This window comes from Pipra filicauda, unplaced genomic scaffold (assembly GCF_003945595.2).
Source record: "Pipra filicauda isolate LSUMZ 115617 unplaced genomic scaffold, ASM394559v2 scaffold36_size6622888_pilon, whole genome shotgun sequence".
NCBI lineage: Eukaryota > Metazoa > Chordata > Aves > Passeriformes > Pipridae > Pipra > Pipra filicauda.
Window position 1 is genome coordinate 1,876,268 of NW_024104498.1, and position 12,762 is coordinate 1,889,029.

Consider the following 12,762-nt stretch of genomic DNA (forward strand, 5'->3'; position numbering starts at 1 on the left):
TCTGATGATGTAAAACTCTCCCGGGAGGGAAAATGTTGAGAAATAAGATTGTTTCCACAGAACCCTGTCCACTGCTAAAAAGAGCACTGAAAACAAAGAACTCCAAAACAGACATGAGAAAGTAAAATTTGTGCTTTACCTTTGAAAAGGTAAAACACAAATGTTTTACCCGTCCTGTGATTTTGAAAGAACAAAGATCTCACAAAAATATATATATTATTAACTATTTAAAAATTAGATTCTGTGTCTGAAGTTATTCTGCCATCTCTTCTTTTATGGTAACATAGAATTGGCATAGCAACATTTCCAATGTGTTATCATTTACCTTAGTTCTTCTATAAAAGATACATTATTATAGCTTAGTTTAGGAGAACTGTATGCATTAATGGAAATTGATGGTAACTTGGTAGAAAAATACTTTTATTAAATCCAAATATCCTATATGCATCTTCCATATACATTAGTACTTATATAGCTAAAATGTGTGTTAAAACAATTTCAGATGTGTAAATTCAGCCAGGAGAAATAAACTCTTAAAAAACTATTCATCTGGGCTAAAATATTCTTTTCAGGAAGTAAAATAACTGCACTGAAATCCTTACAGACATGCACAACAAGCATACATTCTACCAAAAGTAAAAAAGAAATAAAAAGGGCACATCCTAAAGGGTTTTACTTTTACAGTATTATATGACAGAATCCTGCTACTCAATACATTTAACCTTATTTTTGAAGTTAATTTCTGCCAGTAAAAGGACAGAGACACGAGGATGCTCTTCAAAGTTACAGCAATATCCCATTGAAACTGAAGTCACCAAAGTTCAAACACGAAATAGAACTGTTGTACTGAGATTTGCATCCAAACTGGCTGGTCACAATAATCTGGTATCAGTGGATTACACAGCAATACTGGTGAACTATTTATTAGTGATGAACTGATTCAATCCTGATTGTTCCTTTACAGGAAAACATCCCTTGTTTGAGTCCTGAGTGCTGTTTGAGGCTACACAGCTACGAAAATCCAACTTCTTTTTGAGGTCTACACCAAGCCACAGATTTGCCACAGAAAACCCAACTTTGGTAACCACCTGAATGCTGAGTTCAGGCTAAAATACCTTCAGCCCGACACCACAGAAATCAAAGAGCATTTTACACTAACGTCACAATTTCCATCCTTGAGGATGATCAGAATTTGACTGTGCAAGGCCCTAAGCAACCTGATATAAAGTTAGACAGACTGGTAGTTTGGATCAAGCAGCTTCCTGAGGTCTCTTCCTACCTACATTATTCTGTGATTCCCAAGGGAAAAAAAAAACAGTAGGTAAAATGAAAAGTTGCAGAAGCAGAATGTGAGAGGTATTCACAGCGACTACAACAGAACTGTAGAATAATATTGCTAGAAATAACATTTTTAAGTGAAGAGACAGAAATAACAGCTGGAAAATATTTTGTTGAAATGTTACTCAAGTATTACTTAAAATGGTCAAGTGAGCCTTTCAAGGCACATGATAGCACAAGCTTTATATACATAAATCCCTCTCCTTCTCCAGCATGTTAAAACAGATGTTTGAATGTTCTACTTTTTCCCTTTTCCACAGACATGGGAGAAAAAACTGCTCAGGTTAGCTGACTGGGTTAACTTCTTTTTTTCTTCTGTTTGAATCAAACAGCAAACATCTAAAAGGTAACATCTAAAGGGTACATCACGGATGCTGTTTCTAAAGATCAAGCTTGGCAATATCACCCCAAAGAGAAAATTCACAGAAAATTCAGATTAAACCTATTCCATCAGGATCCTAAAGGGCAGAGTTCATGGCAATATGTTTGTTTACTCTTGGTCCCTCACAGCTGTTGCCACATCTTGCTCTATCTGCTCCTGAACACAAAATATGGACTACAGCATTCCCTGGTTCCATTGCAGGGAGCATTCCAAAGCCTTCAGCAGGACAGCAGGAAATCCTAGCAGCACACTGGTTTTTTTTCCACCTTACACCCGAGGGATTTTAGACAGAGAGAGAGACAGACTCCACAGGCACAGTCTCTGACCTGTAGCTGAATCTGTATTTATAGACTGCTGCTTCCTGGGAAGCACAATAGAGTCAACTCATTGAAAAATCCTGTGTTAGCCACTGGCCCAGCTCCTGCACAGATATAAGGAAGTCACCAAGAGAGCAGGAAAGAAGTGATCTGTGTCTGTCCACACCATGTGACTCATAAGTGAGATTATTTTAACAGTCTTTGCTTTAAAATCGCAGATATTCATAAACAGCAGGTTCCCACTCAAATTTATGAGAGAAATATCACGTACCTTGTTTGAATGAAGCAGTCAGAAAGAAATCCCCGTGCACTTCATTTGTAAACAGGGTTTTTCCAGAGGAACACTCCCATCCAAGGAGGGCAGAGCTCTCCCTCTGTCCCGGGTCCCACAGTGGCTCCCATTGACTTCACAAGAGCTGAGAGAGGTTGCAAAGTTTCCTGCTTTGGGTCTTGTGTGGATCATCAAAAACCACCACCACAACTGCAGGTTTAGTGCTCTCCTCCACCACACCTGTGTGGAAATTCCAGCTTGTTGTTTGCTGAGCATGGCATGCAAGGGTGTCACAGCACACAGAGCTGGGTAAAAAAAAAAAAAAAAATAAATTCTAAAAAAAGGCAGCTTTGCAGAAATTAAAATCAGCATTTCCTGACTATTGTCTTAATTTTTGAGACCATATTTTGCTAAGCTGTTTTTGCAGTTCCCCTTATATATATTTAAGAGAGGATATGAAGAAGGCAAATTATCTGATTTACTCTGAGAGGTTTGATAGGGGATTAAATAGTTGGTTTCTTCAAGATCTTCCTAAGGCTCTGCACAGATGCCCAAAAACTGTTTCTGCTCATCTTTTTATATAAATTACAGCCTGGAGAGAACTGGGGAATGTTCTGTTATCCTCCTTCCAGAGGATGCACATCAAACAAGATAACTTTCCTGTTCAAAATCTATTTCTCAATTTTCAGAATTAAAAACATCTGGGTTTCCCATGTCAACTCGTGACATCTTGAAACTATTCTGAAATAAATGAAAGATCATTTTTCCACTGCTGAATATTCTGACCAAGGCTGAACAGTAATTTTACAGTCATTGGAAACAAAATGTTATTGATTGCAAAAAAAAAAAAAAAAATTCAAAATGGAATAGTTTTATTAAGTCAAAACGTTTTTTGCAGCAGCAATCCATAAGATCAGTTCCTAGAAAAGGTCACAGTGTAATTGGGCTATTTCTGCCCAGGGCACAGGACTGGGCCCCAGCAGAATGGTGTTTTATTTCCCATTTAATGCTACCGACCTTCAGCACAGCAGTGTCTCCCTCAGGAACAGCGATGCCAGTTTACAGAGGGCGTCGTGATAAGCAGGTGAAAAGCACTTTATCACCTCTTAGTCTAATCCTTACTAATTAATGACATAATAATTGGTTTGGTCTTGTTGCTCGTTAGGCTTTGATGTGTTAATTGGTTTATCCTAATGCCTTTATTGAATAGACCACTTCCATGAGATGAATTTCCAGGCAATGAATAATCCACAAACAGTTTTCTCACAGCCATTTAAAGCAGGTGGGTAAGGCTGTACAGCTCAGGCTCTGTGAATGCAGTCTGAAGTACCAGAAAGATTAATTCCAGCTGCATCCAGTTACTTCTTTCAGAGACGAGATGTGTGAACCTCGTTATCTCAATTCATTGACAGAGTGGAGGTTTCTCCAGCCATGACAAATCCTATCCTCCACTTCTCAGGCCAGTAATAAGGCACAGAATTCAGTAAATGAGCCCAGTTTTTTACTGTGAGTCCTTTGAATCTTTCTTGAAATTCTACCGTTTTAAAATTGTCCTCCCGCATAAATGATCCTAAATCAACGTTATGCAAAGATTCCCTTCACAACGTGTAATAGGAAATACCTGTCAGGTGCACAGACTGTTATTTTACTAATAAATTAATAGCACTTCTCCCAAAAAAACCTTCTTATTTAGAACTACTGCTCTGAGCCTAAGAAAGGGAATATAAAACATGAAAAATTGCATCCTCCAGCTGAACTTCCTTTCTGAAATGATTCCCTATCTTTAAGTGGACATCAGATATGACTCCCAGTATTATGATACACTGTTTGTCTGAGACTTGGAGGAACAAGAGGGATCATTAATTTCTCCTCAGACTGAGATTACATGTACAGGGATTTGTGTGTGAGAAATAGAAAATGCTTCTTCAGTCTCAAGCAAAGAGAAAGGGTTCCTTGGAGACGTTCTGAAGCAATTTTCAATCATTTCAGAAGTATCTACTCTAACATATTGAACCACTGCCAGGTCAGAGCATTGAGATCAAAAAAACAAAATAATTCATGTTTTTTTCACAATTAGAAGGAAGCAGGTGTTTGCATTGTTTCAGGACATTATTTCAGCACAGCACCATATTGCTTCATATTTTCTATTACAGAAGTACCCTAAACTCTCTAACTATCCATCATGTATCTTAGAAATAACAAATACACCAGTAGCTAATTAATCATAGTCAATATATTATTAATTCTAACGTGTAATACATAAAAATTATGCCCAAATAACATGAAGAAATGAATGTCAAGACCCAGAGTGTGCACTAACACCCAGGGAAACATGGATTTGAATCAGAGCAGAGTGAGAACTGGCCATCAAGCTCCCACCTTTATCATGAGGAAAATGGTATCTGAGCAGTGAGTGTAGGTATTAAACACAAACATGGTATCAAGCTACTGAAAACCCACTATACCTTATGTATCTATGCAATATATATATATATATATATAACTTTTTTTTATTCTGCTCAGATCTCCGAGTAAAAGGAAAAAGCAAAAAATTAAAAATTTATATGTATATTTATGTATGTAAACAAAAAGAGTTATAGCACCTTTTTCCTCCTTCTTCTGTGTCTGTTCTTTGGTTCTGAAGGACAACACCCTCATATCTTCTACTGTAACACCTAAGAGGAAACGAAAATGAAATAGGGAGGAGGTGAGAGAGAGAACATCATGGAAGAGGAGAAAAGACAAAGAAGAGAGAAAGTTAAATGGAAGGGAAAAATAGTTTGTCTTGATGTTTTTATCACTGCAGTTTCATTTCATCCTGCTCCTTAGCACAAATGAGAGAGCTGCCAGCTGAGGACAGCATGTTCACAGCTGATTGGAAAGAGCTCTTCGCCAGTTTGAGTTTACAAAAAGGAGCAAATATGCTTCTTGAACCAGCCACACCAAACACGTGCTATTGAGAAAAGGCACACAGTGCAACTGCTGGCACAGAGAAGCTCTCAAGAGAGATCTGTGAAAGTTCTTGCACAAAATACAAATCCTGTCACCATAACAAAGCAAGCAAAGGGCAATTGTTCCAAACACCTGCGTTCAGCTCATCAGTTCGCTGATCACACCCTCTTCAGTTTGTTAGAAACCTGATGATCTCCATGACAGCCTTTGATTAAGCAGTAAAACCTCCACACCCAAACGTGGTGAAGTGTTGTATTCGTGCATTAGAAAACATAACAGCACAAATTTGTAATTTGAGTATCATGCCTTTGCTGTCAGAGGCCACCTTTCTCCTCTAACCTGAGACGGAGACAAGAACGAAACACAAACTCGGTGTTTTCCTGCTGGGCTTGCCTTGTTATGTTTTTTCTAATTTATTCTGTCATGTAAACACTCTCACAGATGTGTCTGATGACCTCCTCTAGTTCTGTTCCGTGCCTCTTCTCAGCAGTGGATTCTCTGTGCTGAGGATGCCTTGCCTGGAGTGAACGTTTGCTCCTTTCTGCACGGGGCACTCTCGCATGTTGAGGCTGGAGTAAATTTGTATCTTAAAGGCCAAGATCTCTCCCCATCTGCCAACCCACACCACCCCATCTCCTGGGCATGCAAAAGGAAAATCACAGGCAGGAAACAAAGCAGAAGAAAGCAGAGGAAGACTGAAACAGGAATAACAAAGGGTCATTGTTCGTGGAGCAGCAGAAGTTCAGGGAAGTGAAAGGGAAGCTCTAAGTTTACTTCTCAGGTGACACCGTGATGTGGAAGCTAAAATAGGGCTAAACTCCAACTCCTGTCCCTGCTACACCACCAGGCAACCACATCTCATTTTGTAATGAGCTGATGAAACCTGGCAAAAGAGCATTACCCAGTTCCTTGTAGTTTATTCTGCTTATTTATTCTTGAAAATAAAGGACGGCCTGTGGTCCATCTGATCAAATTACCATTCATTGGTTATAAGAGGATGCAACTAGAATCCAATATTTTACTTATTCCTTCCACATAAAGCTTCTGTGAGAAGGGAAATTGAGAGAGCTAGCTTTTCCTGCAGAATGATCATTATCACTTATTTAGATAAATATGGACAAATTAGCAGTAACAAAAGACTGTCTCTACATCAGGCATCACACCATAGACGTGAGAATGACATATTTCATCCTGCTAAAGTGATGAGCCAGATGTTCATCTTTTCTGTTCAGAGAACTTACTTAAGACTGATGAAAGACAGTGTCATGAGGCAGCTGGGATTGATTATGAAGAAGACTTTGTTGCTCAAGTGATATCAAAACTAAAAGAAGCAAGTCTCCATCAGACCTGAGTGAAACTACAGAAAAACCGTAGGCAAAAGCAAGATAAGTTCTTTTTTTTAAAAAAGAAGTCCCAATAGGATTAAAGTACCATGAAATAGGGGAACACAGAAGCAGAGACTGTATCAGCAAGCAATGGAAGTGAGCACAAAAGACAAGCAGCAGGTGGTTTTATTTCTGAATATTGCTAGTTCTGAAACTGTTTTCCACAGGCCTTGGTCGGGCTAGACAAGTCACTATGATACTGTGCTCTGACATATGGCATCTTCCACACTCAGAATTACAAGAGATCTTTCAAAAAGTGTAAAATGGAAGTAAACTGTGACTATTTTAAAAGCAAAGACTCTTTGTGGAGCTGAGCTCTTTCAGACAGTTTGGGTCTACCATAGGACATCCAGAAGGACGAGAAATCTTACGAATTACTTGTTGGCAAGCAAAGGTTAGCCAAGTTTGAAGGCTGAATGGTATCTTGACACCAAGGATGAGAAAGAATTCAAAATAATGTGGGAGATAAAGAGAGAAATTTGAACTTCAATCTTCAAGACTGCAAAACAAAACAGAAGGGTAAAAAAATCTCTAAACAAATCGCTGTATTTGGGGAAAGATGCAAAAACTTCAAAGGATTCTATCACTTTGCAAGTATTTGGGAATATCAACAGAGTTTTCAACAGAATAAACAGAAAGGATAGCAAGAGTAACAGTAACTCCAAGGAATTTTTTTACAGTAACTAATGAATAATATTACAGCAGAAGACAAATGACCTACATCTGAAAGGCAGCACAACATTTAAATTTAAAGGCTTACATTCTTGGCTTCACATTAGGCAGACTCAAATGCCCAAGCCAAAGGAATACTCCAAAGCTCCAAAAAGTTTCCACATCATGACTGATCTTTGCAGATTTCTACCACCTCTCATGATCTGGAATTTTTAGTATTATTCCTGCACAAAAAATAAATAAACAATTAAGTTGTCCACCAATGCATTTTAGCAGGTGGTTTTTAAAACACTTTAAAACCTCAGTTAAAAACAGATTCAAACCTGGGAGAAGCTACAAAGAAGTGTTTGCCAGATCAGATCTGATAGCACCCTGTCATGGAGTGGCATGAATTTAAGGCATTCTCAGCACAGTGTCATTTGAGATGTGTTACTCCGGCTCTCTGACAGAATTAGTTGAACCATCTTTATTAACGTTTTACAAACTGCAAAAGCTGCAGAGCTCTGTGCCAAAGCAAACAATGTCGGTAACTAAAGTCTTATTTAACTGAAAACTTAAAACAGAAATACACTGTTTGAGATGTGCAGTCACATTAGTGAGAAAATGCAAATACAGAGGAAAAGGAATGCAAAAATAAAATCCACATAATGGGGGTCTGCACTTAAAGCTAATACTTAAAGCTAATACTACTGGAGTGAACCTACAACACCAAGCTCTGCCAAGGCAGACAGAACTGAGATGAAAGGAGGGAATGGATGCGGATTGAGAGGTGGTGATTTCAAAGTGAGAACAGGCGTCTTTAAACACCGAGCAGAAGATTTTGCCTTCTCCTGACAGCTCTGAGGCTCTTTTAGGAACATCACAGCTCCTCCTTTGAGGCAAGGCAACCATAAGAGTGCATTAACTGGGAATTTAACTGGGAAGTGCTTGTAAAAATTTGAAATTGTGTCTTTAATTGCTAGTATTATGTGTACTTAGAAAACAAAGAGGGGGGAATAAGTCCTTTAAAGGACTGCTGGTGGAAAGCTGTGGGGCTGGCTATGGTGGGAGAACCTGCAAAAAAGCAGAGTTCAAGTCCATATCGTTTCTGAGTTATGTACTGAACACCATCCACCAGAATTCCTCACTAGAAAAGGTGCAAGAGAGGAAAACAAGCTACATTTTTAAAACACTCCCAAGAACATTTTTTACATGTAACATCTGCAAAGGAAAGAAGTACCACTTGAAAACAGAAACAAAAAGTCTGAAACTATTCCTTAGAATGCCATGGATCTTCGTTAAATTCCCAATGTTTTAGGAGGGTAAAAGTACACGCAGGAGTTCCAACGGAAATATTCCAGCTTATGTTTCATATTCTTCAAACTCGAAAAAAATGATGTCTTTGGTTGTGGTAAACTATTTGCTTTACAAACATATCACACATCTTACCTACTTATGGACCTTGTTATTCTTAAAAGATGAAAAGGTATTGAAAGTCAGAAACACCACATGGTCTTTCTAAACTCTTATTGCCAGTATCCAGAAATGTCATATCCTGAACCACATGAATTATACAGGGAGCCATGGTGATCATAATTCTTTGCTCTGTTTCATATTTACTTTTCATTCTTGTTCTTTATAGTCCTTTAGGAAATTAAAACTACTATATGTGAAACTTCATCATTAAAAGGTATCGGGTTTAAGTAGAAATTAATTTTAATCACAGTTTTTGCTGCGTTTTCTTTGCTAGTAAAAAATTAAAACTTTTTCTCCCTCTACTCCTCACATACAATCTTATGTCAAAAATCCATGATAAAGCTGTTTCTTTTAAGAACACCAACAATTAAAGTTACACATTTATGGACACATAACAAATTAGGAAAACAAAAGCTATTTGTACAGCACTACAGGTACACTGATAGATCAATGTAATGGACTGTGTTGGCCCAATATTTTCTCATATACCTACTAATATACTCCTTGATCTTTAAATTCACCCTTAAAAGTTTAAGCTACCCTGTTTGTCAAGAAAATCAAGTAGGTATCTCCCAGATGATAACAGTTCCATGTGCTGTTGCATGTGCAACGACTGGGGGATACCTGCATATGCTTCAAAAAAATGATTTAAAAAAAAATGATTTCACAAATCATTATAGATATTACATTGAAGTTCAGCTGCAGAGCATTTCCAAATGCCTACCAATGCCCCTGTACTTCACCTACCACAGAGGACATGCACATTCAAGAAATTAGAGAGAGGCAAAAATAAGAAAAGACATGTGACATCTCCCAGTCAGATTTACTCAATAACCTTTTGTAACTGGAATTATCCTCTGAAATGTGAAAATTGAAGAGGTATGCACTCAATAAAGCTTTAGGTCTTACATGCCTACCCACACCCTACCTGGTTAGTATTTGTCAGGAACATAATCATACAGACACTACACAAAGACAGCATTATATCGGATCCATAGTTTCCAGACAATGCAGAAGAATCCCAAAATAAAATTAGCAATTTCATACTGGATTTTCCCGTTCTCTTTTGAAGAGGATGAAGAAAGTATTTGCTTACAGCTGCCCTGGTACAGCTCTGTTTACATATCATGTCAAATTTCCAAACCTTCCTTTATTTCATTTGTTGACACAGCGTCCAGTAAAATATTATGGATCACTAACCAGGCCTAAATATTTTTTTTCTGTTTTGTTTTACATAAACATGTGGTTGGTTGGTTGGTTGGTTGGTTGGTTTCACTTAATGCAGAATTTCTCAGTCATCCTAAAAGTGATATAATATGCTCAAGGCATACTTGAGAATAATTTTATGAAAAAGGGGATTTTCCTGTTTTACGTATTAAACCTGTGGGTCAGATGGAAAGTATGACCAACAGCTTGTTTTCTTGTTCTCTCCTAGACCTTTTCAGGACTTTGGAAAAAGCAGCTGATTTTCTCTTTTTCAGCATCTGAGGCACAGAGCACATCTCCAGCTGCTCGTGGCATCACCCGGGCACACTTTGGCTGCTCCTCTCCACCAGAGGAATTTTCTCACTGAAGCAAAACAAACAAGATGAACTGATGGCCCCACAAGAGCAGCAATTTGTGATTCCATCTTCCTTCACGGGTAACAAGTTTTCACTGCCTCTCTACAGGTACCCATCGGGCTCTGGCTTCATAAGTGCTTGTGTCTTGTCTGGGCTTTAAGCACCCTGTCATCATTTCAAAAGCTAACAGATATAGTGATAATTTGTAGTGGCTCCATCTGTTCAGCTATGAACTTCATCCTGCTGGGATTGTAAATGCAGATGGGAAAGAAAATCACACTTCATTGTTTTGGGTTTGGGATGGGTTTTTTTATCTGTACAATCTCCTGAAAGCTGATACACAAGCCAAGAACAAATGAAGCAAACAAACAAACAAAATCTGAAGCAAACAGACATAGTAAAATTATTGCCATGGGGGTCAAAACAAATCTAAGCAGATAATCCACTTATAATAGCCTTGTGATGTAGAATCTGAAAGAGAAAATAGTGTGGGCCACTAGTGGATGAAAGCTATAACAAATATATAGTAAGTAAAATGGATCAACCAAAAGATATCATCTCTCATAAACCTATGCACTAATAGCTTTCTTCTGTGCTTCCTCGTGTCTTTAGACAAAATTCTTTAGATTTCACAAACAAAGTTTTGACATTGATAAAAAAAAAGAAATTACTAGTTGGACAAGTCCATCACTAAGACAGTTCAGTTAATGTGTAACTCATAGGAATTCCACTTCCTCACTCAGTGAGAACTTTAAAATATGTTAATAAATCTGACTAAATCCCTTAAATAACTGACCAACTCTTATAATTTTAGAAACTCTAAAAAAAGTACTACTGAAAATCATTAATAATTCTACACCCTTATGAGCACAAAGCCATTTCAGTCACAACATGAAGCACGGGAATATACTTGGTAACACATTTTGCTGTGCAACACTATTAAAACTTACATATGCCACCATAAAAACATCAGCTGGTTCTTCACTAGCCCACACTCCATCCCCCAAACACACTCCCAGTGCAGCTTCCACCTCAGGTGAGGGAAACCCATCTTCTCTCCCTCCTGCCTCAGCAGACCCAAACATTTCTCCTGGTGAAATAAATGGGTGCTCTTTGGGAAGGCAGAGGAATGAAGTTGGAAACCTCTCAAAAAAAAGCACAGAATAATTCCAAGTCCTTTTTCTGAAAGAAAGCTCTCAAAAATTTGACAATTACAACCTAAAATACTAAACACTGCCTAGCTTGAAGGCAGCTCCATCTTTTCTCCTGCTGTATTTTAGAACAGTAATTCTGCTCAGAAGTCTGGATAAAGATGGGAGCATCAATTTTCTGAAGAGTGGCCTGGCAGAAGAAAAAAATCCCTTTTCTGTGGAAAGCACCTGTCCTTAATGGAGGGATGGTCTGAGTACAAGCTCTGACCGTGGCAAGTGCAGTCCCATCAAGGTCCTTTGGGACACCACAATGGAGAGCTGGACATGCCAGTACCCTGTTAGCTGGTCCTAATGTCTGAGGCCACCTCTCACAAATTTAAAAGGCAAACCAGTTTTTTCCCTGGTTAGAGGTGCAGGGAAATTTATCACATCAGAAAATGCTGATTCAGAAAGAAGAAAAAAAGCCAATAATTTTAATAAAATATTTTTCGGGGGGGGGAAAAAAAGCAGCTGAAATCGTGATTGCTTTTGTCTCAAGAAGAGGCAACACACATTCAAACTTGCTGCTCCTCAGTGAAAGTTATTTGCACATGGGCTTACCTGTAAACCAACATTTACCTGAAGGAATTAGAGAATTACACACAACAAATCAAAATGAACCAAAATTCCAATAAGGCAAAGGTTTGGGATTTTCAGCTGCAGCATTTCAGCGTTCTTCGTTTTTTTCTGACTGAAACTGAAAACAACTTTATTTAGAAACAACAATAAAAAAAATTAATAGAGATCAGATTGCAGGAAAGAAGAAATATATTATCATTTTTTCCTCTGTTTTAAGCTGACTTAGAACATGGTACTGCCTTGCACCACTATAGGCAATGATTTTAGTGTGTTACTTTATAACTGTAAAGTATCACATTTTCCCAAGTCATTTCCCAGTTATAAATGACTAAAAAGATGGTCAATCTTGCACACAATTAAATGATTTATTAGGTAAATTGAAACCATTGCAGAGTCAAAACAACCTTCCAAGATGAACTTACAACATAAGTAATAAAAGTATTTCAGATGAGGATAACAACATGTCAGGCTAAAATGATGCAAATGAGAACCCTTTTTAGAGAGGACAGAAATGCTTTGTTCTTCCCTCTGCAGCAATAAAAGTACCAGGGTGACTTTTATATTGATGTATTTTATATACACAGGAAGGTTTTAAAATGAAGCACTCAGAAGTTAGAAAATTCCTAATAATTTAGGCAGCCTGTGCAGCCAAATTTTAC